This window comes from Oncorhynchus mykiss, chromosome 2 (genome assembly GCF_013265735.2).
Source record: "Oncorhynchus mykiss isolate Arlee chromosome 2, USDA_OmykA_1.1, whole genome shotgun sequence".
Lineage (NCBI taxonomy): Eukaryota > Metazoa > Chordata > Actinopteri > Salmoniformes > Salmonidae > Oncorhynchus > Oncorhynchus mykiss.
Window position 1 is genome coordinate 63,324,962 of NC_048566.1, and position 26,805 is coordinate 63,351,766.

At 41.7% G+C, this 26,805-nt stretch overlaps 1 protein-coding gene across 1 annotated transcript in view; it reads right to left on the minus strand.

Annotated features, from left to right (window-relative positions):
• The window catches only part of shisal1b (shisa like 1b), a 67,194-nt gene extending 40,980 nt beyond the window's left edge, over positions 1-26,214 (minus strand). The window contains exon 1 of the mRNA XM_021567916.2: positions 25,891-26,214. The gene's annotated coding sequence lies outside the window, so the exon portion shown is untranslated. The remainder of the gene's footprint in view (positions 1-25,890) is intronic.
• Between the last annotated feature and the right edge of the window lie 591 nt (positions 26,215-26,805).

Sequence of the window (26,805 nt, forward strand, 5' to 3'; positions counted from 1 at the left end):
GCAGACTCAACAGCCTTGGTTTCTCAAATGACTGCCTCGCCTGGTTCACCAACTACTTCTCAGACAGAGTACAGTGTCAAATCGGCCTGTTGTCCAGAACTCTGGCAGTCTCTATGGGGGTGTCGCTCTTGCTGCTGGTGATTCTCTGATCCACCTCTACGCAGACGACACCATTCTGTATACCTCTGGCCCTTCTTTGGACACAGTGTTAACTAACCTCCAAAAGAGCTTCAATGCCATACAACTCTCCTTCCATGGCCTCCAACTGCTCTTAAATGCAAGTAAAACTAAATGCATGCTCTTCAACCGATCGCTGCCCGCACCTGCCCGCCCGTCCAGCATCACTACTCTGGATGGCTCTGACTTAGTATATGTGGACAACTACACATACCTAGGTGTCTGGTTAGACTGTAAACTCTCCTTCCAGACTCACATTAAGCATCTCCAATCCAAAATTAAATCTAGAATTGGCTTCCTATTTCGCAACAAAGCCTCCTTCACTCATGCTGCCAAACATACCCTCGTCAAACTGACTATCCTACCGATCCTTGACTTCGGCGATGTCATTTACAAAATCACCACCAACAATCTACTCAGCAAATTGGATGCAGTCTATCACAGTGCCATCTGTTTTGTCACCAAAGCCCCACATACTACCCACCACTGCGACCTGTATGTTCTTGTTGGCTGGCTCTCGCTTCATATTCATTTTTTTCTATTGTGTTATTGACCGTTCGTTTGTTTATTCCATGTGTACCTCTGTGTTGTTGTTTGTGTCACACTGCTTTGCTTAATCTTGACCAGGTCGCAATTGTAAATGAGAACTTGTTCTCAACTGGCCTACCTGGTTAAATAAAGATGAAATAAAAAAAATACAAAAATAAAAAGGTCACAATCCTGGCCTCACTGACAGGCCACCGGCTCTAACACTGGTCAATATTCAACGGCAACGATCCTGCCTCTGGTCTGATCAATGCTCTTTATGAATCATATCTAAATGAATTGGAATTGATTCCAGTTTTATGACTTTAGAGCTTTAGTTAGAGACAGTGCAGTGGTGCAGTGGTCCATTGGTGTATGAGGCCACATTTGATAGATGTAGTAACGCTGGGATCTAATGACTGTCATTGACACACACTGTGTGTTCAGAAGTAGGAAATCTATCCTTTGCAGAAGGGGTATTATTGCTTCAAGGCAAACAACACTGAACCATGTATGAGAGCACCAGCAGTGTGATCTCGCAAGACCTTTAAACAGGTTAACATTCACAAGGCCGTGGGGCCAAATGGATTACCAGGTAGAGTACTTAGAGCATGCGCTGATCAGCTGGCAAGTGTCTTCACTGATATTTTTAGCCTCTTCCTGTCCCTGTCTGTAATACCTACACGTTTCAAGCAGACCAACATAATCCCTGTGCAAAAGAACGGCAAGGTAACCTGTCTAAATTACTTTCACACTGTAGCACTCACATCTGTAGCCATGAATTTTGAAAGGCTGGTCATCGCTCACATTAATACTACATCTCAGACACCCTGGACCCACTCTAATTCGTTATACCGCCCCAACAGATCCACTGATGACTTTACTGATGGGCCACCTGCAGGTAGTGAGAGTAGGCAACAAGGGGGGCCCTCAGTGGTGTGTGCTTAGTCCCCTCCTGTACTCCCTGTTCACCCACAACTGCTCGGCTGCGCATGACTCCAACACCATCATTAAGTTTGCTGATAACATGACAGTGGTAGGCCTGATCACAGATGACAATGAGGCAGCCTAGAGAGAGGAGGTCAGTGAGCTGGCAGTGTGGTATCAGGACAACAACCTTTCCCTCAACATCAGCAAGACAAAGGAACTGATCGTGGACTACAGGAAACCGAGGGCCGAGCACGCCCCCATTCACATTGACGGGGCTGTAGTAGAGCGAGTCTAGACCTTCAAGTTCCTTGGTGTCCACATCACGAAGGGCCTATCATGGTCCAAACACACCAACACAGCCATGAAGAGGGCACGACAAGTCCTCTTCCCCCTCAGGAGGCTGAAAAGATTTGGCATGGGCCATCAGATCCTCAAAAAGTTCTACAGCTGCACCATTGAGAGCATCTTCACTGGCTGCATCCCCGCTTAGTATGGCAGCTGCTTGGCATCTGACCGCTAGGCGCTACAGAGGGAGGTGCGTACGGCCCAGTACATCACTGGGGCCAAGCTCCCTGCCATCCAGGACCTCTATACCAGGCGGTGTCAGAGGAAGGCCCTAAAAATTGTCAAAGTCTCCAGCCACCCAAGTCATAGACTGTTCTCCTTCCTACCGCACGGCAAGCGGTACCGATGCACCACATCTGGAACCAACAGGACCCTGAACAGCTTCTAACCCCAAGCCATAAGACTGCTAAATAGTTAACCAAATAGCTACCTGGACTGTGTAGATTGACCCCCCTTTGCACAAACTATTTTATACTCATAACATACGCTGTTGCTACTGTTTATTATCTATCCTGTTGCCTAGTCACTTTATCCCTACTTATATGTACATCTCTACCTCAATTACCTCGTACCCCTCCCTGCACATCGACTTTGTACCGAAACCATGTGTAAATAGCCAAGTTATCGTTACTCATACATTTATTCCCCGCATTATTATCTTTTTTTGTATTTTTTGCGATTTTTCTCTCTGCATTGTTGGGAAGCAAGCATTTCACTGTTAGTCTACACCTGTTGTCTACGAAGCATTGATTGGATGAAGGCATCCTTTGGTTAAAGGGTATTGGGTTGTTTGTTTGAAAAATGGTCTGAGTGGCTTGTCTACACCACGCCTGCTGTTCCCATAGTGACAGCTCTGACGTAGATCGCTTTGTTTTTCAAAAAGATTCAAAACCTCAAAATAAAACATAAAAGACATTAGGGTGCAAATGCAAGTGGACGAGCAGCTTGAGGTTGCCTGGGAAACCTCTCACAAAAGAGACGGCGGGGGGGAAGAGTGGTTATTGCTCTGTCTAGTGAGTAATTATCTGTGGTAGTGAACAGGAAATGAAAAAAAAATACTTGTCTAAAAAAAGAACAGCCACAATGGACAACACGGCGGGGTTTCCATGGCAGGGAGTATGTTGTTTTCGAGGTGAATGTGGCCCACCCTACTTTAATGGGCTGCTGAATTGTGCGCCTGCATGGGAGGCTTGTTTTCAACATGTAGCACTTTATAAAGTTGACACAATCAGAAGAAGCAGCACTGTATAATCCAAATCAATTCAGCTGTTGTTTTCCTACCTGCTGAGATGTGTCTGTGGAGAGAATATGCTGTCCCTCCCACATCCCACACACCGCTCATTCTTCTCTCTTCATCTATCAGAATCCTCAAGGGTAGATATGAAAAGTGGGTTTCTGTTTGTTTGGAAAGGCTGGAAGTTGGGAATCATGGCAAAACAACTATTCCGAGCTTAATTACATATGGGACAAAATAATATTGTCACATCGCTAATGAATCTTTTCTATGTCTTAGAATATCTCTATCTTATTGGCAGATTCCTGCTCCAGTGGCAATATGAAGTTTGCTCAAATCTTGACTAAAGCTTGACTTGAATATGTTTTTGATGTTGGCAAGTTTAAATTGATGGAACTATGATACAGACATAACTTAATTGACGTATCCACATGCGTGAACCATTAAAAATGATATAAAAGTCATGTGTAAAAGCCACCCAGAGGATTTGAGCTGACCTGCTCTTAATTCTTTCTGGGCCAACTGAGAATTCAATTGCATATGATTTCCTTTTGGTGCCCTTCTCACTCAATGATGCAAATATGCAAGCAGCTGAGAGATTTTGTAATGAGCCAGCTACTGGAGTCTAACAACTTGAATTCATTATATAATCAAGGACTCAAAGTAGGTTGGGGATTGGAATTTATTAGAGTCCCTATCATAATGCAAGCTTTACTTCTTTACTCCCTACTATCTACTAAAGCCCATGCCTCCCACAGGATATAAATGACTATGTTTCACTACTTTATACTATGTACAGTACCTGGGAGAGAGTGAGGAATTCTCTTGGCTATTATTAGAGATCCCTGTCCAAAGGCAGGCAAAGTAAATGAAGCAAACGGAAGTGGAGTATGATAAACACAAAGGAAGCAGCTGCTGACTGAAATTCTCTTTCAGTGCTGCCTCTTGACCTCACTGAAAAGCATGGATAGATTTCACTGGTTATGATATTTTGTGCTTTGATCATGTGAGCGTGAGGCAGCCAGATAAGAGTGTTGACTAGCTGACTGGTGAGTGGCAGCATTGTATTGTTGTTGTGAGTCACATCGAAGGCTATGAATCTACACTTCTAGCAAGTTCTAGGAATCCCTTTGAGTGCAATTTAGGATGTGCATTGCGCTCTTCTGAAAATGTTCTTCTCTGACGATGTTCTTCCGAAAATGTTCTCCTCTGACGATGTTCTTCTGAAAATGTTCTCCTCTGACGATGTTCTTCTGAAAATGTTCTTCTCTGACGATGTTCTTCTGAAAATTTTCTCCTCTGACGATGTTCTTCTGAAAATGTTCTCCTCTGATGATGTTCTTCTGAAAATGTTCTCCTCTGATGATGTTCTTCTGAAAATGTTCTTCTCTGACGATGTTCTTCTGAAAATGTTCTCCTCTGACGATGTTCTTCTGAAAATGTTCTCCTCTGATGATGTTCTTCTGAAAATGTTCTCCTCTGACAATGTTCTTCTGAAAATCTTCTCCTCTGATGATGTTCTTCTGAAAATGTTCTCCTCTGATGATGTTCTTCTGAAAATCTTCTCCTCTGACGATATTCTTCTGAAAATCTTCTCCTCTGATGATGTTCTTCTGAAAATGTTCTCCTCTGATGATGTTCTTCTGAAAATGTTCTCCTCTGACGATGTTCTTCTGAAAATCTTCTCCTCTGACGATGTTCTTCTGAAAATGTTCTCCTCTGATAATGTTCTTCTGAAAATGTTCTCCTCTGACGATGTTCTTCTGAAAATCTTCTCCTCTGATGATGTTCTTCTGAAAATGTTCTCCTCTGATGATGTTCTTCTGAAAATGTTCTCCTCTGACGATGTTCTTCTGAAAATGTTCTCCTCTGACGATGTTCTTCTGAAAATCTTCTCCTCTGATGATGTTCTTCTGAAAATGTTCTCCGCTGACTATGTTCTTCTGAAAATGTTCTCCGCTGACGATGTTCTTCTGAAAATGTTCTCCGCTGACGATGTTCTTCTGAAAATGTTCTCCGCTGACGATGTTCTTCTGAAAATGTTCCTCTGAAAATGTTTTCCGCTGACAATGTTCTTCTGAAAATGTTCTTCTTGCTTTTAGGGGAGATTGATATCAAGTAATTCATCTCAGTCCGTATGTTTATTAAATTCAGTTACAGTATTTATAGTTTGGGCAAGTAGTTGGACTCAACTTTAAAAGCAGGACTTTGGCTATGGGTACCCAGAAAAATGTCCTCCAGAGAGATGTATTATCCCTGTATGTGGACTTTGATAGGCACAGACGGGGAAGTATAGTATCTCCCAGACACAACCAGTCTATGTTTGCTTGGATTCTCTCTGACAATTAATGTATTTTGGCCTGCCTCCACCACATCATCCTCTGACCCTAGCCTCTAAATATACTCCTAACCCATGGACAAATAGCCTGATAGGAATTTTAAATATGGAATCCAACGTCACAGAGACAGAAATGAATGCAACATTAATTAAAATTGAAATCGTCCCCCAACGTCTAGTTAATCTTAGTTATTCCCCAAATGGTTTATTGCATCAACATTCTCGAGTCACATAGACCAACATGATGTTATGAGAATGGCTTAGTGTGGGTAATGCTAGTCTACAACATCTTTTGATGCTCAGTGAAAACTTTAATTTGAATGATACATAATTCTAACAAGATATTCATACCTCAAATTCCTCTTGGTTTCAAGTCCCTAACAGGCCTAAAAAGGGTACTACACCCTGTTATCAGAGGTCTATGTATAGGAGTGTTGGTTTTGGCACAGCAGATAACCCAGACACAGAGCCATCACAATAGATAGTCCCAGACAGCTCAGACCACCACCAGGTCACAGAGGTCACTGGGAGGGCAAAGGTCACACACATGCCTCACAGACACTGCATCTTGGACTCACTCTTACTCTGACAGAAGGTAATATCCACTTTCTATCACTTTACTCTGGGTTCCAAACACTAATGGCATTTTGGCAGGAGATTTATATGGACGGTTAGAAAACCAAAGCGGAAAGGAGACCTCTTCCAGCCAGAGCCCGTTTTCCAGAGAGATTGTTAAAGTGAAGTGTTGGGTGACTGGGCCTTTACTGAGGAGTCACACCTCATTACTGAGCTTGTCTGTTTGTCCTCTTAATGACCTGAAACACCGCTAGCTTACCTTCTAAGTCAGGGTGAGGTGATGGAACTTTACACAAACAATAAAAGTTATGTACTGTGATGAAGCACACCATTATGGCATGCTCTATGTGTCTCTTCATTTATTTATTTTTTGTACACATACCGGCTCTTAGATATTGGCTGAATTCCACTGTGATTACTTTTTGCAGGATTTCACACAATGCTTTTCCAACAAGTATGGATGAGAACAGTGGTGAAGATGGCTCATTATAATACAATATACAGATATCAAAATGAGTCGTAAATAACATATCTTATAATGAATCACATTCTCTTGATCCTTATCCAAACACACAAGTACAGTCATGACTACAGCGGAAATATGACGTTCTGTTTTATGTACACTAGTCGTCTCAGTCTGTCATTTTGTGCAGTTTTTCCGTGAATATCATTTGATTATCAAAAGCAGCTGCCAGGCACATCAGTGGATCTGGATCACAAAGGGACAGAAACCTACTCTCTCACAGACACTCCTCTTTTATCTGTGGTTCCTGCTGTCCCTGTACCATCCTGTCTGTCAGTGAGTGTTCTCTTTTAAACCACATGGTCTGGTGTAAAGGGAGAGAGAAGAGAACATTGTCAAAGAACTAAAGAACACAATAGGGGGGGGAAGTCCTGAATATGCCTCATGCATTCAAATCTAATCTGGAGAAAATAAACAGCGTTGGTAAAAAGATTATGTTACACACTGAACATCAACAAACAGATAATGAGAAAATAATGTCCCTCTGAGCAATGGATTACAAAATTATGGATGATGATTTTATCCACTCGCTCATGCTTTTTCAGTCCTTTGTTTAAACCTAATCAGTGTGGATAATACTACTTGTGTTCTGTGTGATCTCGACTTAGACATCAGTCCCTTTTCTTCAATAGATAATGGCATTCTTGGGAGAGAGCTGAAACCTTTGATGGTGAGAGTGGAGGTGAAGTCACTTCTTCTCTTCGATCATCTGGCTGTTCCACTTCTTGTGAACAGACAGCAGGATTTAGTATTTTCTTGTATATATTAGGATCCCCATTAGCTGCTGCCAAGGTAGCAGCCACTCTTCCCGTGGTCCAAACAGGACTAAGACAATATTGCATCACAACAAAACCCAACAACAGCCTACATCAGTTGTCACCAACCTTTTCTGAGTCGATAACTTTCTGAGTCAAAACGCAAGCCGAATACAACAGGTGTAGCTTACAGTGAAATGCTTAATACTTAACCAACAATGCAGTTTTAAGAAAATACCCCCCCCCCAAAAAGTAAGAGATAAGAATACCCCTCACATAAAAAAAAACATGACTTAAAAAAATAATCATATGTAACATTAACCAATTAAAAACAGTTCTGTAGCAATGAGGTTCAGGCTATAGGCCCAATACATTATCACTGCATATTGGCTACGCTTGAATTGACCAACATTTTTGATCACACTGGTGATAGATTATTTGTTGTATTACTTGTGCCGCACAGCTGAGTGAGCATAAACATTTGCCGATTTTTTTACTGGACTGATGGCCTGAATCTGATGGTCAGTCTGAGCGGAGGGAGGGAGCAGGGGTGAAGCTGCCCCTCACCCGGCTCACCGTCCCTCCTCTCTCCCTCTGCCTAGAAAAGGGGACACAGTCTTCCAGCTGATGGCGAAACTTAAGTCGCACTGCATTACTTCTGCCTCATGCAACAATTCACATTGTTACTCCTATGACCAGAGAAAGGGAAATATTTCTCAATATGAAAAAAGATACAAGCCGCAAATAATAACAGGGACAGATCTAAATTTACTGGGGAATGGGGTGTTCCAAAATAGGGGAGGGTTGCCAAACCTTTCTTTGTACTTTGGTGAGGGTTGTGTATTTTTTGGGGGGTGGCACAGGGGAGGGTAGTACGTTTTTTCCCTGGTTTACATTTCTTCTGCTTGTATTTTCCCAATAAACAATGGCTTGTCTTACTTTTGATATTACCCTAATAAAGTTTAGAAATGTTTGTAAAGGTTTGGTATGGTGTGGCTATTATTAAGCTTTAGGCCGATGAAATGAAAAGCACTGCGCCACGGCGCTCTAACTGACTACAACATTTGAACTTAAAGTGAGGGAAACTGTTTCAAGCATACCAGAGATACTTCTATAATCTAACAATATAATGCTTATCTTTAGAAAAATGATTTGGATAGAAAATGTATGAATTACCCTCATTCTGTACATCTATACATGTATAGCAGACGCAGTAGCCATCTGACATAAAGAAATACATGTTGGTGTCGTAGCATGACACCTGCATATCTCTATATCTCTGGGGTTAGGCCTAAGCTTCTCTTCCTTTATATGCAGTGCATTCGGAAAGGATTCAGACCCTTTGACTTTTTCCACATTTTATTAAGTTATAGCCTTATTCTAAAATTGATTAAATTGTATTTTTTCCTCATCAATCTACACACAATACCCGATAATGACAAACAAAAGCAGGTTTTTAGACATTTTTGCAGGAGGAAGAGGAAACAGCCTAGTGAGGCTGCTTCCTGCTTCATAATATTGACTTGAGTTCAAGAGAGAATATGTGGATGTCTGTCTGCTCAGCCTAGTCTCACAGACTAGGCGTAACATAGTATATGAAATCCAACACACTCAAATTAGTATGGTATGTTATGTTTGGTATGGTTACATAAGACAGAAGGTTACTTCAGGATAAAATGAAAGGAGGGTGGTTGACCGGGGTGGATGGGTATATCGCAAACGTCTAGCAATCCAAAGGTTGTGTGTTCAAATTTCATCATGGACAACTTTAGAATTTTAGATAATTAGCAACTTTGCTACTACATACTACTCTGTACCTACTTTGCATGTTAGCTAACACTTCCCCTAACCATAACGTTAGCCCATTAACCTAAGTCCTAACCTTAACCCTAACCTTAACCCTTAGCCTAGCTAGCCACCCTGCCAAAGTTAGCAACAACAAATTGGAATTCGTAACATACATATTTAAAATTTGTAACATATTGTAAGAATTGCAATTAGTAGCATATCATCCTAATTGTAATTCATAGCATTTCATATGAAATGTAATTGGTATCATACAAAATGGATGATGGACATCCACATATTAATACATTCCATACCAAACGTAGCATATCATGCTGATTTGAGTGTCCTGGGTTTTCATTTACTATGTTACGTTTACCCCTGAGTCCAGGTTGGTCTGCTGAGATTGTTGGTCTCTGCCACTCTGATTTATGTCACTCTACTCATACCTGGTCCTGTTTGATGCAGTATATATAGCTCTGTCCCTGACAAGAAAGGTGCAATGGATGTTGTTGGAACAAAACCAAACCCAGATGGCAACCAAGGTGCAATACATGGAAAATACTGTGTAGTGCATACGGAAAGTATTCAGACCCCTTACTTTTTCCACATTTTGTTACATTACAGTCTTATTCTAAAATGGATGAAATTGTTTCCCCCCACAGGTTTTTATACATTTATTGGAAGAACATTTAAAAAAAAAAAAAAAAAAAAAAATATGATGTACAGTATGATGCTACAAGGTTGGCACAACTGTATTTGAGGAGTTTCTTCTCTGAAGACCCTCAAGCTCTACCTTGTTGGATGAGGAGCATCGCTGCATTTTCAGGTTTCTCCAGAGATGTTAAATCGGGTTCAAGTCCGGGCTCTGGCTGGGCCACTCAAGAACATTCAGAGACTTGTCCCGAAGCCACTCCTGTGTCTTTTGGCAAACTCCAAGCAACCTGTCAGGTGTGGGACTTTATATAGACAGGTGTATTCCTTTCCAAATCATGTCCAATCAGTTGAATTTAATACAGGTGGACTCCAAGTTGTATAAACATCTCAAGGATGATCAATGGAAACAGGATACACCTGAGCTCAATTTCGAGTCTCATAGCAAAGGGTCTGAATACTAATGTAAATAAGGTGTTTCTGTTTTTAATTTAATCCATTTTTGAATGAGGCTGTAATGTAACAAATGTGGAAAAAGTCAAGGAGTCTTTCCGAATGCACTGTATACACTACATGACCAAAGTTATGTGGACACCTGCACGTCTTATTCCAAAATCATGGGCATTAATATGGAGTTGGTCTCCCCTTTGTTGTTACAACTACCTTCACTCTTCTGGGAAGGCGTTTCACTAGATGTTGGAACATTGCTGCTGGGACTTCCTTCCATTCAGCCACAAGAGCATCAGCGAGGTCGGGCACTGATGTTGGGCGGTTAGGCCTGGCTCTCAGTCGGCCAGTCAAGTTCTTCCACACCGATCTTGACAAACCCTTTCTGTATGGACGTTGCTTTGTGCAGGGGGGCATTGTCATGCTGAAACAGGAAATGACCTTCCCCAAACTGTTGCCACAAAGTTAGAAGCACAGAATTGTCTAGAATGTAATTGTACACTATAGCGCTAAGATTTCCCTTCACTGGAACTAAGGGGCCCCAGACCATTATTCCTCATCCACCAAACTTTACAGTTGGCACTATGCATTGAGGCAGGAAGCGTTCTCCTGGCATCTGCCAAAACCAGATTAATCCGTCAGACTGCCAGATGGTGAGGCGTGATTCATCATTCCAGAAAACAAGTTTACACTGCTCCAGAGCCCAATGTAGGTGAGCGTTACACCACTCCTGCCAACACTTGGCATTACGCATGTTGATCTTAGGCTTGTGTGTGACTGCTCGGTCATGGAAACCCTGTTTGAAAGAGTGAAAGGAGATGAAGAGTGGCAGTTTGGAACTCGGTAGTGAGTGTTGCAACCACTCTGCAGGCCTGTTCTGTGAGCTTGTGTGGCCTACCACTTCGTGGCTGAGCCGTTGTTGCCCCTAGATGTTTCCACTCTAAAACAACAGCACTTACAGTTGACCGGGGCAGGTCTAGCAGGGCAGAAATTTGACGAACTTACTTGTTGGAAAGGTGGCTGAGCTCTTCAGTAAGACCATTCTACAGCCAATGTTTGTCTATGGAGATTACATGGCTGTGTGATCGATTTTCTACACCAGTAGAAACGGATGAGGCTGAAATAGCCAAATCCACTAATTTGAAGGGGTGTCCACATAACTTTGTATATACAGTATATACTGTACCTGTAAAAGGTTTAGACACGCCTACTCATTCAAGGGTTTTTCTTTATTTTTACTAAAAAAGTGTGAAACAAATCAAAATGAATTTAAGATTTTATAGTCTTCAAAGTAGCCACCCTTTGCCTTGATGACAGTTTTGCACACTCTTGAAGAGGACCACAATAGAAATAAGTCCCAGACTTTATTGTGTGTTATCCTCGATGATTTTATTCATGTACATGTATGGCTTTTAGGTTTTATGTGTGCTTGTTTTTTTTAAATGGTCGAATTAATAAACTAAACTAAACTTGGGATTCTCTCAACCAGCTTCACCTGGAATGCCTTTCCAACAGTCTTGAAGGAGTTCCCACATACAGTGCCTTGCAAAAGTATTCGGCCCCCTTGAACTTTGCGACCTTTTGCCACATTTCAGGCTTCAAACATAAAGATATAAAACTGTATTTTTTTGTGAAGAATCAACAACAAGTGGGACACAATCATGAAGTAGAAGGACATTTATTGGATATTTCAAACTTTTTTAACAAATAAAAAACAGAAAAATTGGGCGTGCAAAATTATTCAGCCCCCTTAAGTTAATACTTTGTAGCGCCACCTTTTGCTGCGATTACAGCTGTAAGTCGCTTGGGGTATGTCTCTATCAGTTTTGCACATCGAGAGACTGACATTTTTTCCCATTCCTCCTTGCAAAACAGCTCGAGCTCAGTGAGGTTGGATGGAGAGCATTTGTGAACAGCAGTTTTCAGTTCTTTCCACAGATTCTCGATTGGATTCAGGTCTGGACTTTGACTTGGCCATTCTAACACCTGGATATGTTTATTTTTGAACCATTCCATTGTAGATTTTGCTTTATGTTTTGGATCATTGTCTTGTTGGAAGACAAATCTCTGTCCCAGTCTCAGGTCTTTTGCAGACTCCATCAGGTTTTCTTCCAGAATGGTCCTGTATTTGGCTCCATCCATCTTCCCATCAATTTTAACCATCTTCCCTGTCCCTGCTGAAGAAAAGCAGGCCCAAACCATGATGCTGCCACCACCATGTTTGACAGTGGGGATGGTGTGTTCAGTGTGATGAGCTGTGTTGCTTTTACGCCAAACATAACGTTTTGCATTGTTGCCAAAAAGTTCAATTTTGGTTTCATCTGACCAGAGCACCTTCTTCCACATGTTTGGTGTGTCTCCCAGGTGGCTTGTGGCAAACTTTAAACAACACTTTTTATGGATATCTTTAAGAAATGGCTTTCTTCTTGCCACTCTTCCATAAAGGCTAGATTTGCGCAATATACGACTGATTGTTGTCCTATGGACAGAGTCTCCCACCTCAGCTGTAGATCTCTGCAGTTCATCCAGAGTGATCATGGGACTCTTGGCTGCATCTCTGATCAGTCTTCTCCTTGTATGAGCTGAAAGTTTAGAGGGACGGCCAGGTCTTGGTAGATTTGCAGTGGTCTGATACTCCTTCCATTTCAATATTATCCTTGCTCCTGGGATGTTTAAAGCTTGGGAAATCGTTTTGTATCCAAATCCGGCTTTAAACTTCTTCACAACAGTATCTCGGACCTGCCTGGTGTGTTCCTTGTTCTTCATGATGCTCTCTGCGCTTTTAACGGACCTCTGAGACTATCACAGTGCAGGTGCATTTATACGGAGACTTGATTACACACAGGTGGATTGTATTTATCATCATTAGTCATTTAGGTCAACATTGGATCATTCAGAGATCCTCACTGAACTTCTGGAGAGAGTTTGCTGCACTGAAAGTGAAGGGGCTGAATAATTTTGCACGCCCAATTTTTCAGTTTTTGATTTGTTAAAAAAGTTTGAAATATCCAATAAATGTCGTTCCACTTCATGACTGTGTCCCACTTGTTGTTGATTCTTCACAAAAAAATATAGTTTTATATCTTTATGTTTGAAGCCTGAAATGTGGCAAAAGGTCGCAAAGTTCAAGGGGGCCGAATACTTTCGCAAGGCACTGTAGGCTGTGCATTTGTTGGCTGTTTTTCCTTTATTTTGCGGTGCAACTCATCTCAAACCATCACAATTGGGTTGAGAGCAGGTGATTGTTGAGGCCAGGTCATCTGCTGCAGCACTCCATCCCAATCCTTCTTGGTCAGATAGCCTTTACACAATCTGGAGGTGTGTTGGGTCATTGTCCTGTTAAAAAACAAATGATAATCCCAACCCAGATGGGATGGCGTATCGCTGCAGAATGCTTTGGTAGCCATGCTGGTTAAGCGTGCCCTAAATTCTAAATGAATCACTGACAGTGTCACCAGCATAGCACCCCAACACCATCACACTTCATCTGCCATGCTTCAAAGTGGGAACCACACATGCTGAGATCATCTGTTCACCTACTCTGCATCTCACAAAGGTTGGTCGGAACCCAAATTCTCAAATTTGGACTCAACAGACCAAAGACAGATTTCCACCGGTCTAATGTCCATTGCTCGTGTTTCTTGGCCCAAGCAAGTCTTTTCTTCTTATTGGTGTCCTTTAGTAGTGGTTTCTTCTTACTGGTGTCCTTTAGTAGTGTTTTCTTCTTATTGGTGACCTTTAGTAGTGGTTTCTTTGCAGCAATTCGACCATGAAGGTCTGATTCACGCAGTCTCCTCTGAACAGTTGATGTTGAGATGCGTCTGTTACTTGAACTCTGTGAAGCATTTATTTGGGCTGCAATTTCGGAGGCTGGTAACTCTAATGAACTCATCCTCTGCAGCAGAGGTGACTCTGGGTCTTCCTTTCCTGTGGCGGTCCTCAAGAGAGCCAGTTTCATCATAGCGCTTGATGGTTTTTGCGACTGCACTTGAAGAAACTTTCAAAGTTCACTTTGATTATGCCTGCACATCACTGTTCACCAGCAGCCCCAAACATCTAAAGAATAAGCCCTTAGCCAAACAAGCTTGTAAGAATTGTACTTAAACGCTCCCCTCATACTCATCTGGAGGTTGAGCATTTCTTTTTATCTCTCTGTATCTGTGATGTGTCTGTATCTGTGTAATTGTATGTATTTATGTAAAGAAAAAAAAAGAAAAAAGGGACCACAATGGAAACAAGTACTCTAACTCTATTGTGCAGCCCCGTTCACTTAAAATGTTTTTGTGTATATACTGTAATTATTTATTTTTTACTGACAAATAAAATCGATTGATCAATCCAAACTGTGCAGCGTCCAATTGATGATTGGAAAGAGACATCTGTTACAAAACACAAAAAAGTTTAATAACATCCGGAGATTATCAAGCCAAGCCTTTGATACTGGGTAAGCCTTCAAGGGGGGGAGGGGTGTATTTTATTTTTATTGAGATTGACTTAGACTATTTATTGTGGTGGTGAAAACCCAAACCATGATGTTGAAGTGCTCGAAGTCGGTATGCTTTGTCTATTGGTTGTGTGGTGCATAGACACAGAAACCTGTTGGTGGAACATTTGTTGCATATATTTTATATAATTATAAATATGGCATCATAATGTTGAACATTTGATTTCCCTCTAGCTGATCATTGTCTGCAGCCAGCTCTGATTGTAGTGTAATGAAACAGGCAGGGAGACTGAGCTCGTCTGTGGTGGTTGGTGAACCCTCAACCTTCTGGCTCATAGCCCTGCGTGGCATCGACTGTGCCACAAAAGTGGCCAAGTCAATATCCATGTTTATAAACACAGGTTCGCTACAGTTGTTATTGTTATATGTGGTCGTAAACATTATGTTGAGATAATTCTACGAGGGGGAGGGTGCTCCATTTATTTTACAGTACAAGGGGACGGGGTTGCATTTTTTTTATGACATCTTGAGTGAGACCAGGAGATCTAACTTCAGACACATGAAATGGTTCAAAATGGGCTGCTGAATCAAGTGCACCTACCGTCAACAGAGCGAAACAAATACCAAAAATAGGAACGCAAGGCTTTATCATTGGATTTAGTTTTTACATAAATCTTTGGTGATACACTAGGAATGTACAATTAAAAATCTACAATACAACAATATTACAACGTGTGTGTGTGTGTCAATGTGTTTGGCTCTTCACAGTCTACGTTGTGCTATGAGGTGTTTTATCTGGGGGGGGGGGGGGGGTTTATCCGATTTTACTGCTCGCCTGAGTTACTTGATGTGGAATACTTATTTTCCACCATAATTTGCAAATAAATTCACAAAAAATCCTACAATGTGATTTTCTGGATTTTTTTTCTCATTTTGTCTGTCATAGTTGAAGTGTGCCTATGATGAAAATTACAGGCCTCTCTCATCTTTTCAAGTGGGAGAACTTGCACAATTGGTGGCTGACTAAATACGTTTTTGCCCCACTGTATGTGTAGTTTGGATCAAGACATTTTGCCAATGGTAGGAGCATGATCAGTGGCATGCTGATTCAATGCCAATCACAGACTAATTGCTCTCTCGGTCTGATAGTGTTATTATGCAGAGGCTTCAATACTACTAATATTAGCACAGTTTTTATGTGCCATCTAGCAAAGTACAGCCATTATTGTAATGGAAATATTGTTTATCAATAGGTCAATACTTCCATAGCCAGGTAGTATATATAGCATTTCAAATTGATGTGATGTTTCCCCACATTTATGCTGACCCAAAGATGCACTTCTATACACAGAGTGACAGCACACAAGCACACAGCACATTCGTATTCAAAACAGCCAGTGGGTGAAAATGTCTCTGAATTTCAACATCATGTTCTTTATTTTTTTATTCCTGCTTTTAAATTCAGGTTTAGATACACAACACTAGAGAGAGAATGCCCTTCTGTCGGTTGACTTATCCCAAAAAACACCATCCACTAATAATGTTAATGTGAATACTGCTGGAATGACATTGTTGTAAAGGGTGAGTACAAACAAAACAACACTTTTGACAATTCGGTATAATGAACGAAGTGTTGTTTTATTGGGAGTAAACAACAACAGAGAACAGCTTCCAATGTGCTTTGTTTTATCCATTGAGCAGACACAGTTGTGCAGTAAACAGGGGGCATAAAGCTTCATGTAGTCCTATCAGACATTACACTTGACAGTGTAACAGCTGGCATAGTGCCTCTGGCGTCTAATGATTACAGCTTTTGTATATGGGGCCCTGTGGGGCCTCAACCCCAGCAGATACATACAATACCGCTGATGAGCGATCAGATGAGATGAGAGTATATTCCACATGAACTCTTGTTAGGCTCCTGCTAGAGATATTAATCTGTTGAGTGGAATTGGATAAGGGGGAGCATCAAAAGCAAAGCCAGAGTCTTATCAAGGAACCAACCGGCTGCTGACTGTATGAGACTGAGGCTGTCTGCCTGCCTCTGTCAGTCAGAGTGAAAGAGAGAGAGACTCAGCCCAGAGATGGGGAATTCCATATGAACTCAATGCAGAAATAGATAACTTTATAACTAGATAAGGCTGATGAATATTCAGTATATTAAGAACCATGATGAGTTCAATGAGTTTGGAAACAGACATCTGCATGTACTAACCATTTAAAGCCGTTGTGCATTCCTAGAATTAGTGGTGACTCGAGGAATCCTGGAGTTCCTAGTCAATGGTTCAAATTTGCACCTTTGGTTAGTTGAGGGCTTCTTGGAGGAACCTTTAATGGTTTAATGTAGCAGCAGGTTCCTGGAGGAAACCTGGAGTGGATGTGTGGCTTAGTAGGGGGTGTGGCTTTAAGATATATATTTTTTGGCTACCCGTTAGATTAAATGTTATTCCTGTTCTGTTCTGTTCTGTTCTGTTTTATTGTCATCACATGTTTAGGTTGAACACTGACAGTTTTGTACCTTCAATGAGGCTAACAAAGGTGTATAAACTCCTTCAAGAGCCTATGCAAATCCCAAAGTTTAAATAGTTACCACTTTATTAAAGTATGTAATCAGCAAAGTGAATATTAAATATTGCAGTGTACAAACTTAAAACGATGAACAGGAATGACATTTACGCTAAAGGGTGACCAAAAACGAACTCTCTGAAAAGCCTCCGATATGACAGGCCACCTCTACAATTTAATAGGGCTATATCAACACAGACAGGTTATCAACACAGACAGGTTATCAACACCATAGGTCTACCACAACATAAACACAGATAGCACGACATCTATAAAGAAACCATCGAGATAATTCGCTAAGAAAAGACAGGGAACGACTTAAAACCAACAACATGCACTCTTAGAAGTGCTGGAATCTGGGTACTACCTCCTAAACTTGGGGAAGGGTTAAATAGTTGGGCTAGTAGCCGAAAGGTTGCTAGATCGAATCCCTGAGCTGACAAGTAAAAATCTGTCATTCTGCCCCTGAACAAGGCAGATAACGAACAAGACTCTTGATTAATGAGAACATTCTTGGCAAATGCTTTCGCTTTCGTCCGTCTTGCGCCGGTTCAAGAATTTCACCTCTAGCGGCACAATACGAATTTGTTCTTAACTGACTTGTCTAATTAAATAAAAAATGTAATTAAAAAATTATCAGGTATCCTATTGAAATATTGAGTGCTTAGGGTTAGAGGGTCCACATCAGAAGGTAATGGTTTTCTGTAGGAGGAAGGTATGTGATGTGTGCAATTAAACTTGGAATGTACTGAGTGTAGCGATCACATGCGACAGGCACTGATAAGGGGAGAGAGCCATGGATTAGTGATCAAGGGGGTCGAGATCAGGTCAGGTCACGTTAAGGGAGAAAGAAAAGTTTATGGCCTGTATCACTTAGGGCCCTGCCTAGCAGTAAAGATACAATGTTTGTACAGATGTGTAGGAGGAGACTCAGCTTAGGAGGAAGGGTTAAATATCAGTGCTTGTGTGAAGCACAAGTTCTTTGTCTAATGCAGCTGTATTGATCCTCTGGGAAGAATACATTTGGTTGAGCTTTCATAGTGTCCGTTGAGTTTTTACTCTGAAAATCAGTTCCTAACAGAAGTAAAGGTGCCTGGAAGAACCTTTTGGGCTAATCTTCCTGGGGTACAGCAAAATGAATTAATGAAGTTTATACAATTTTAAAAACATTACAATACATTCACAGATTTCACAACACACTGTGTGCCCTCAGGGGCCTACTCCACCACGACCACATATCTAGAGTACAAAATTCTTGTGTACATGTGTGTATAGTGCATATGTTATTGTGTGTGTGTGTGTATGCATGTATCTGTGGCTATGTTTGTGTTTCTTCACTGTCCCGCTGTTCCATAAGGTGTATTTTTATCTGTTTTTTAACTTGCATCAGTTACTTGATGTGGAATAGAGTTCCATGTAGTCATGGTACTGTGCGCCTCCCATAGTATGTTCTGGACTTGGGGACTGTGAAGAGACCTCTGGTGGCATGTCTTGTTTGGTATACACTAGTTCAAACAAAGAGCTCGGTGCATTAAGCACCTCTCATAAATACAAGTAGTGATGAAGTCAATCTCTCCTCCACTTTATGCCAGGAGAGATTGACATGCATATTATGAATATTAGCTCTCTGTGTACATCCAAGGGCCAGCTGTGCTGCCATGCAAAAAAAAAAAAGTTCATTTTGTGGCACCTGACCACACGACTGAACAATAGTCAAGGTGCGACAAAACTAGGGCCTGTAGGACCTGCCTTGTTCATAGTGCTGTTAAGAAGATAGAGCAGAGCTTTATTATGGACATACTTCTCCCCATCTTCTGTTGTATCAGTATGTTTTGACCACTGTTATTCCAAGCAGTTTAGTCACCTCAACTTGCTCAATTTCCACATTTTTTATTACAAGTTTTAATTTGTCCCAAATACAATGCTTTGAGTTTTAGAAATATTTAGGACTAACTTGTTCCTTGGCACCCACTCTGAAACAAACTGCAACTCTTTGTTAAGTATTGCAGTCCTTGTAGTCACTGTAGTAGCTGACATGTATACATGGACACACTAGTAAAGATTTAAAAAACTAATGGGCCTAGACAGCTGCCCTGGGGAATTCCTGATTCTACCTGGATTATGCTGGAGAGGCTTCAATTAAAAAACACTCTCTAAGAGTCGGTAACAGGCTGATTTGTCTCCTATTTGAACCAGTAAAGGGAGCTTTACCATTCTTAGATAGCTGAATTACTTTTGCTTCCCTCCAAGTCTTGGGGCACACACTTTCTAGTAGGCTTAAATTGAAAATATGGCAAAGAGGAGTGGCAATATCGTCCACTATTATCCTCAGTAATTTTCCATCCGAAGTTGTCAGACCCACGGTGGCTTGTATTGGTTGATAGACAACAACACTTTTTTCACCTCTTCCACACTCACTTTACAGAATTCAAAATTACAATGCTTGTCTTTCATAATATGGTCAGATATACTTAGATGTGTAGTGTCAGTGTTTGTTGCTGGCATGTTATGACTAAATTTGCTAATCTGGCCAATATCCGTTGGTTTTGTGACGAATGAGCCATCTGATTCAATGAATGATGGAACTAAGTTTGCTTTTTTCCCCAAAATTTAATTTAAGGTGCTCAAAAGATTTTTACTATCATTCTTTATGTAATTTATCTTTGTTTCATAGTGTAGTTTCTTCTTCTTTTATTCAGTTTAGTCACGTGATTTCTCAATTTGCAATATGTTTGCCAATCGATTGTGCAGCCAGACTTATATACCATACCTTTTGCCTTATCCTTCTCAACCATAACATTTTTCAATTTCTCATCAGTACATGGGGATTTAACCGTTTTTACAGACATTTTCTTAAAAGGTGCACGGTTATTTGTATCTGGAATAAGCAATTTCATAAATGTGTCAAGTGCAGTGTCTGTTCCTCATAACACACCACTGACCAACAAATATTATTTACAGTTGAAGTCAGAAGTTTACATACACTTAAGTTGGAGTCATTAAAACTCGTTTTTCAACCACCCCACAAATGTCTATAGTTTTGGCAAGTCGGTTAGGACATCGACTTTGTGCATGACACAAGTAATTTTTCCAACAATTGTTTACAGACAGATTATTTCATTTATAATTCACTGTATCACAATTCCAGTTGGTCAGAAGTTTGGAAAACAGCTTGGAAAATTTGAAGCTTCTGATAGGCTAATTGACATAATTTGAGTCAATTGGAGGTGTACCTGTGGATGTATTTCAAGACCTGCCTTCAAACTCAATGCCTTTTTGCTTGACATCATGGGAATATCAAAATAAATCAGCCATGACCTCAGAAAAAAAATGTAGACCTCCACAAGTCTGGTTCATGATTGGGAGCAATTTCCAAATGCCTGAAGGTACCACGTTCGACTGTACAAACAATAGTATGCAAGTATAAACACCATGGGACCACGTAGCCATCATACTGCTCATGAAGGAGATGTGTTCTGTCTCCTAGAGATGAAGGTACTTTGGTGTGAAAAGTGCAAATCAATCCCAGAACAACAGCAAATTCCCTTGTGAAGATGCTGGAGGAAACAGGTACAAAAGTATCTATATCCACAGTAAAACGAGTCCTATATCGACATAACCTGAAAGGCCGCTCAGCAAAGAAGAAGCCACAGCTCCAAAACCGCCATGAAAAAGCCAGACTACAGTTTGCGATTGCACATGGGGACAAAGATCATACTTTTTGGAAAAATGCTGAAGAACACTATCCCAACCTTTGAAGCATGGGGGTGGCAGCATCATGTTGTGGGGGTGCTTTGCTGCAGAAGGGACTGGTGCACTTCACAAAATAGATGGCATCATGAGGTGGGAAAATGATGTGGATATATTGAAGCAACATCTCAATCAGTCAGGAAGTTAAAGCTTGGTTGCAAATGGGTCTTCCAAATGGACAATAACCCCAAGCATACTTCCAAAGTTGTGGCAAAATAGCTTAAGGACAACAAAGTCAAGGTATTGGAGTGGCCATCACAAGGCCCATACAAAAACCTGTGGGGAGAAGTGAAAAAGTGTGTGCGAGCAAAGAGGCCTACAAACCTTTTCAGTTACACCAGCTCTGTCAGGAGGAATGGGCCAAAATTCACCAAACGTATTGTGGGAAGCATGTGGCAGGCTACCCAAAATGTTTTACCCAAGTTAAACAATTTAAAGGCAATGCTACCAAATACTAATTGAGTGTAGTAAACTTCTGACCCACTGGAACTGTGATGAAATAAATAAAAGCTGAAATAAATAATTCTCTCTACTGTTATTCTGACATTTCACATTGTTAAACTAAAGTGGTGATCCTAACTGACCTAAGACAGGGAATTTTTACTAGGATTAAATGTCAGGAATTGTGAAAAACTGAGTTTAAATGTATTTGGCTAAGGTGTATGTAAACTTCTGACTTCAACTGTACATAAACAACATAGGAATCACTACAAAACGTATTATATGACCTCTTATACACTATATTAGAACCAGACTTCGGGAACTTTGGTTTTCCTAGATATGGCTACTATATTGTGATCACTATATCTGATGGATCTGGATACTGTTTTCAAGCTAATTTCTGCAGCATTAGTAAAGGTGTGATCAGTACAAGGTGATGATTTCTTTCCTGTGCTGTTTTAACTACCCTGGTAGGTTGACTGATAACCTGAACCAGGTTGCAAGCACTACTTACAGTTTGAAGCTTTTTCTTGAGTGGGCAGCTTGATGAAAGCCAGTCAGCATTTAAATCACCCAGAAAATATACCTCTTTGTTGATTTCAAATACATTATCAAGCATTTTACATGTTATCTAGATACTGACTGTTAGAACTTGGTGGTCTATAGCAGCTTCCCACCAGAATGGGCTTTAGGTGAGGGAAATGAACCCGTAGCCATATTACTTCAACAGTATTTAACATGAGATCCTCACTAATCTTTACAGGAATGTGGTTCTGAATATAAACAGCAACACCTCCATCATTGGCATTTCTATCTTTTCTGTAAATGTTATAACCTTGTATTGCTACCACTGTATCATCAAACGTATTACCTAAGTTAGTTTCAGAGATAGTCAGAATATGAATGTCATCTGTTACTAGCAAATTATTGATTTCATGACCGTTGTTTCATATATTAATGTGGGCTATTTTGAGCACTTTTCTACTGCGATGCTTACTTATTTTTATTGCTTTACTGGGAAGCTTAGCAGAAGTAGATATGCTCATGTTATTTATGTTAGTGCAGGGTGAGCTGCACACAATGGACAGTATACATCTGGTTCAAAGGCACATGATTACTGCATACAATAGTTGTAGGATCAGCAGAGGCATTCAGGACAGTTAGAGGGACATAAATTAGGTTATTTACATTGTGTCTACCATCGCCTCTGGTGTAATGTACATTTGCTGAAGCATTATGCCAACACTGCGTCACAATGGAAGGGATTAGCTGAGCTGGGCTTGAGTCATTGATAAACCAAGTCATTCTCAACGCAGCCTTATAATGCTGTGAAAGGATCCAGGAACCCAAATGATTTGAGTGGATCCCATCCTCCTTTAAAGTGTGTTTTGTTTCCAAAAAGTATCGAAATTATCAACAAAAGTTACACCCATTGAGCTGCAACAATCAAGCCAGTTGTGAAGAGAAAGAATCCTGCTAAAGCATTCAATGCCACGATTCAGAGAGGGCACAGGGTCAGATATGATGGGTATTTTGTTAGTGTCTAGCAGAGAGTCAATCAGCTATTTAAAATCCAGTTTCAACTGTTCAGAGCTGCCCTTCATAACATCATTAAAACCTACACGGGGCGGCAGGGTAGTCTAGTGGTTAGAGCGTTGGACTAGTAACCGGAAGGTTGCAAGTTCAAATCCCTGAGCTGACAAGGTACAAATCTGTCCTTCTGCCCCTGAACAGGCAGTTAACCCACTGTTCCTAGGCTGTCATTGAAAATAAGAATTTGTTCTTAACTGACTTGCCTAGTTAAATAAAGGTGAAAAAAAAAGAATCAATTCATATATCCTGTCATAGTACATTTGGGAGCAGCCTTGTAATATCATTTACTCTGGGGTAGGACATTGTTTTTGCTCCAGGAACGCATCACATTTCTTACCATGGAGCTGCCCAAAATCACGGCTGGTGAGAATGTCAAAGAAATCCGCCCACTCTCATGCTTCATAGGATTTGGAGAACCCTTTATGGATGGGTGAGAGGCAGGATAACTTGAGCCCATTGCTCCCGGCGCCTGGTGAAGGCCTCTGACAGATGGAAAAGCCCCGCTTGATCCAGAGCAGGGACGATGTTGACTTAGAAATCGTAGTAGTAGGCACTGCAGACACAGGCACCCTCGGCGACAAAGGTGCAGACAGATCAGGCTCCAGGGCGGCGAAACTATTTGTTGTTTGTATCCACTTCGGGCTACTTGTTGGGAGTGTAGACTGCTTTATGGGAGGCCGCTGTGCTCCTTTGTTTACGCTATCAGATGGGGGAGCTCCGGGCAACACCGGCCAGTCGGATAACGACAAATGACAAGGCGGAGATGCATCCAACAAGAACGAACGCCGTCCAGGCACCTGGGTAGAAAATGTAATAATTCCACTCTGCGTTTTCCCCAGTTTCTTAAGTAGGCTGGCGACCTGCGTGATCAAGGAAGCCACCTCTAGCCTATAATCCTTGGCAAGTAAACAATTGCCGCATTGGAACTCTGAGTGATCCAGTTTGTCCCTGAACAAAGCGTAGTGGATACAGCTCCTGAAGCGTTGGAACCATTCATTTATTTATCCTAGACAAAGAGGGCTCCATTGCAAAACTCATCTAGTACCAACATCGTTAGCTTGATGGCTAGCAGCTTAGCGTCTCAGTCAAGCAGGCTTCAACCTGTCTGTTAAGCGGGATTCCAGGACAAGAAATAGTGGTCCTAGCTGTTTAAAGCTAACCGCGCCACGGAATTCAGTATTCGGTATTTGCATTAGCGGTTTTGTTTTAATAACAAAAAAATAACACACCATGTGTTTTCCAGCGTACAATGTTCAGCTGCGCACTCCGTTGACGTATGAATGACTGCCGGAAACGTCTTGACTGCCGTTAGCTATGCAATGACTAATATGACAAGAGGAACTGATGATGATTCCATTAATTCCATTCCAGCCATTACAACGAGCCCGTCCTCCTATAGCTCGTCCCACCAGCCTCCTCTGGGCTGAATACCCCATCAGATAATGTCCTCAGGGCTGTCCTCTTACAGGGCCCTGCAGAATAGAACAGTGTGTGTCTGACAGTGACAAGGTCACATACGGTACTTTAGTTGTGGAGATAATGGCTAATGGTCAGAATTGGTTTAGTCACATGGACATGACTGCCATTAGCAGTCCAAAACATATGTATGTACGCACACATGGTGGGAAAGGTGTGCTGACAATAAGAGAGAATAAACTATGTACACTAGGAGTCTAGAATGACTGTGCTGTTGCACCTCCACCATGTGTTCACACTAAGAAATACTGTCCCGTGTTCCAACTTGAGTGTGTGTGATCCTGTATATCCTGTCCCTTGTTAAAATGAAATGAGTACATTCATAATAACATAGACCTGTTAATTGACTCCCTTTCCCTACGTCAGAGAACAGTGTTCTCAGAGAAGGACCTACAGGCGAGCTGCAGTGTAAAGCCACTCTGCAAGCATGCATAAAATGCATTCCTCAAATCCATTGTTGTGAGAGAGAATATGCTACATGCTCTCAGTGCCCTCCCTGAATCCTTTCCTACTTTGCAGTCATTCGAAGTGAAGGCTCAGCACTGTGTGTTGATGTGCATTAGCTCTAATGGACTCATTACCTTAAAACACTCCAAAGCGACACAGTGTCACCCACATGCAGACGCTGGCACACATGCATACACAGGCAGACCCACACAAGATGCCTCTGGCCACGTTTAATAACTCCAACAAAAATTGGCAACGGAAGCCCATAAGCTTTTTAAGTCCTTTCGCCACACACAAGTGTGAATTCTAATCATTAGTCAGTGAGAAGACGGCTTTATGTGATGTACAAATGGATTCTCCTTCTCTTCTCTAAATCCTCTCATGTGCCTCCAAGCTCCCCCACGCGCCTGTTTCCAAGTTACCCACCAACAGCCACTGCCAATCGGCCTTAATTGCCTCACATTTAAAGGGGGAGCTGAGAGACACAGAGCTAGCTAGCCGCCCTCGCGTCTCTTACACTGAGCTTACTCTGCTGCCATGGAAGAGAAAACACTCCACCTGGATGTCAGAGAACGAGAGAGAAACAGAGAGCACACCATGTACCCAACCCAGAGTGAAACTTCACTCCTCCCAACAAAAGAGGCAGGCATCCCTCAATGATGTGAAACCAGTGTATTGTTTGGCTTCAAAACTGTATCGAACAAAGCCATGCAAGTTACACCTCTGTCTGTGTCCTCCTGAAGGACTATGAAAAGGACAATGTACGGATGTAAATATAAACTTTGAAATGCCTTGCTAAGGTCCACAAAAACAAGTCCGCACAGAGCAAAAAGAGAGAAAGAAAGAGGGAACTTCTAGTGATTAAGACCAGCGTTCTCTACTCACCCTTGTTGAGCCTGTAAAGGGGGGGGGGGGTCTCCTGTTTCTCTGTGCAGTCAATTACTCCCCTGTTGCTTCTTGTGCACTCTTCCTTTGTTGCAGCTTAACGCAAACGCATCCTCATCCCAATGAATTGATCTAAATCAATAGCTCTCGAGGGAGAGAGGAGGGAAGGAAACGCAGAAGAAGAAAAGAGCACTCTCCCCAAGTCCTCTGCACTGTATCCAAGCGGTTAGAGCTCAGCGAGAGTGTGAGTGAGAGAGAGAAGGAGAGAGCTAGAGTTGAAGTGAGTGAGGGAGTGAGAGAGAGAGGGGAGAGAGCCAGAGAGTTGAAGCGAGTGAGGGAGTGAGAGAGAGAGAGAGAGGAGAGAGCCAGAGAGTTGAAGCGAGTGAGGGAGTGAGGGAGAGAAGGAGAGAGCCAGAGAGTTGAAGCGAGTGAGGGAGTGAGAGAGAGAAGGAGAAAGCCAGAGAGTTGAAGCGAGTGAGGGAGTGAGAGAGGAGGGTAGCTAGTGTGTACGCACTAGAGTGTGCACTAGAGTAGAGCAGAAGCCACAGGATCAGCTGCTGTTACACGAACAAGGGATTCTCTGCTCTCCCTGCTCTCCGGGGGAAAGACTTCTGCTCAGTAACTTTGCTGAAGATCCCTTTGTGTGAATATGACCTTCTCCTTCTCTTTATCCTTAACATCTCTCTCTCTCTCTCTCTACTCCCCCTTCTCCTCCATCCTCCCTCAGTTAATTTGCATCCCAGAGAGTTACAATCTAATCTCCGCCCCTATCACCACCCTCACTGTCTGTCCAGGGGTCATTGCATGATCATGGACATGCACATGGAAATATAGTATTTAAATGTGAGTATTTATTAGGATCTGAGAACTGAATCATGCAAACGTTCTATCACACACGTGTAAGTACATGCGCAC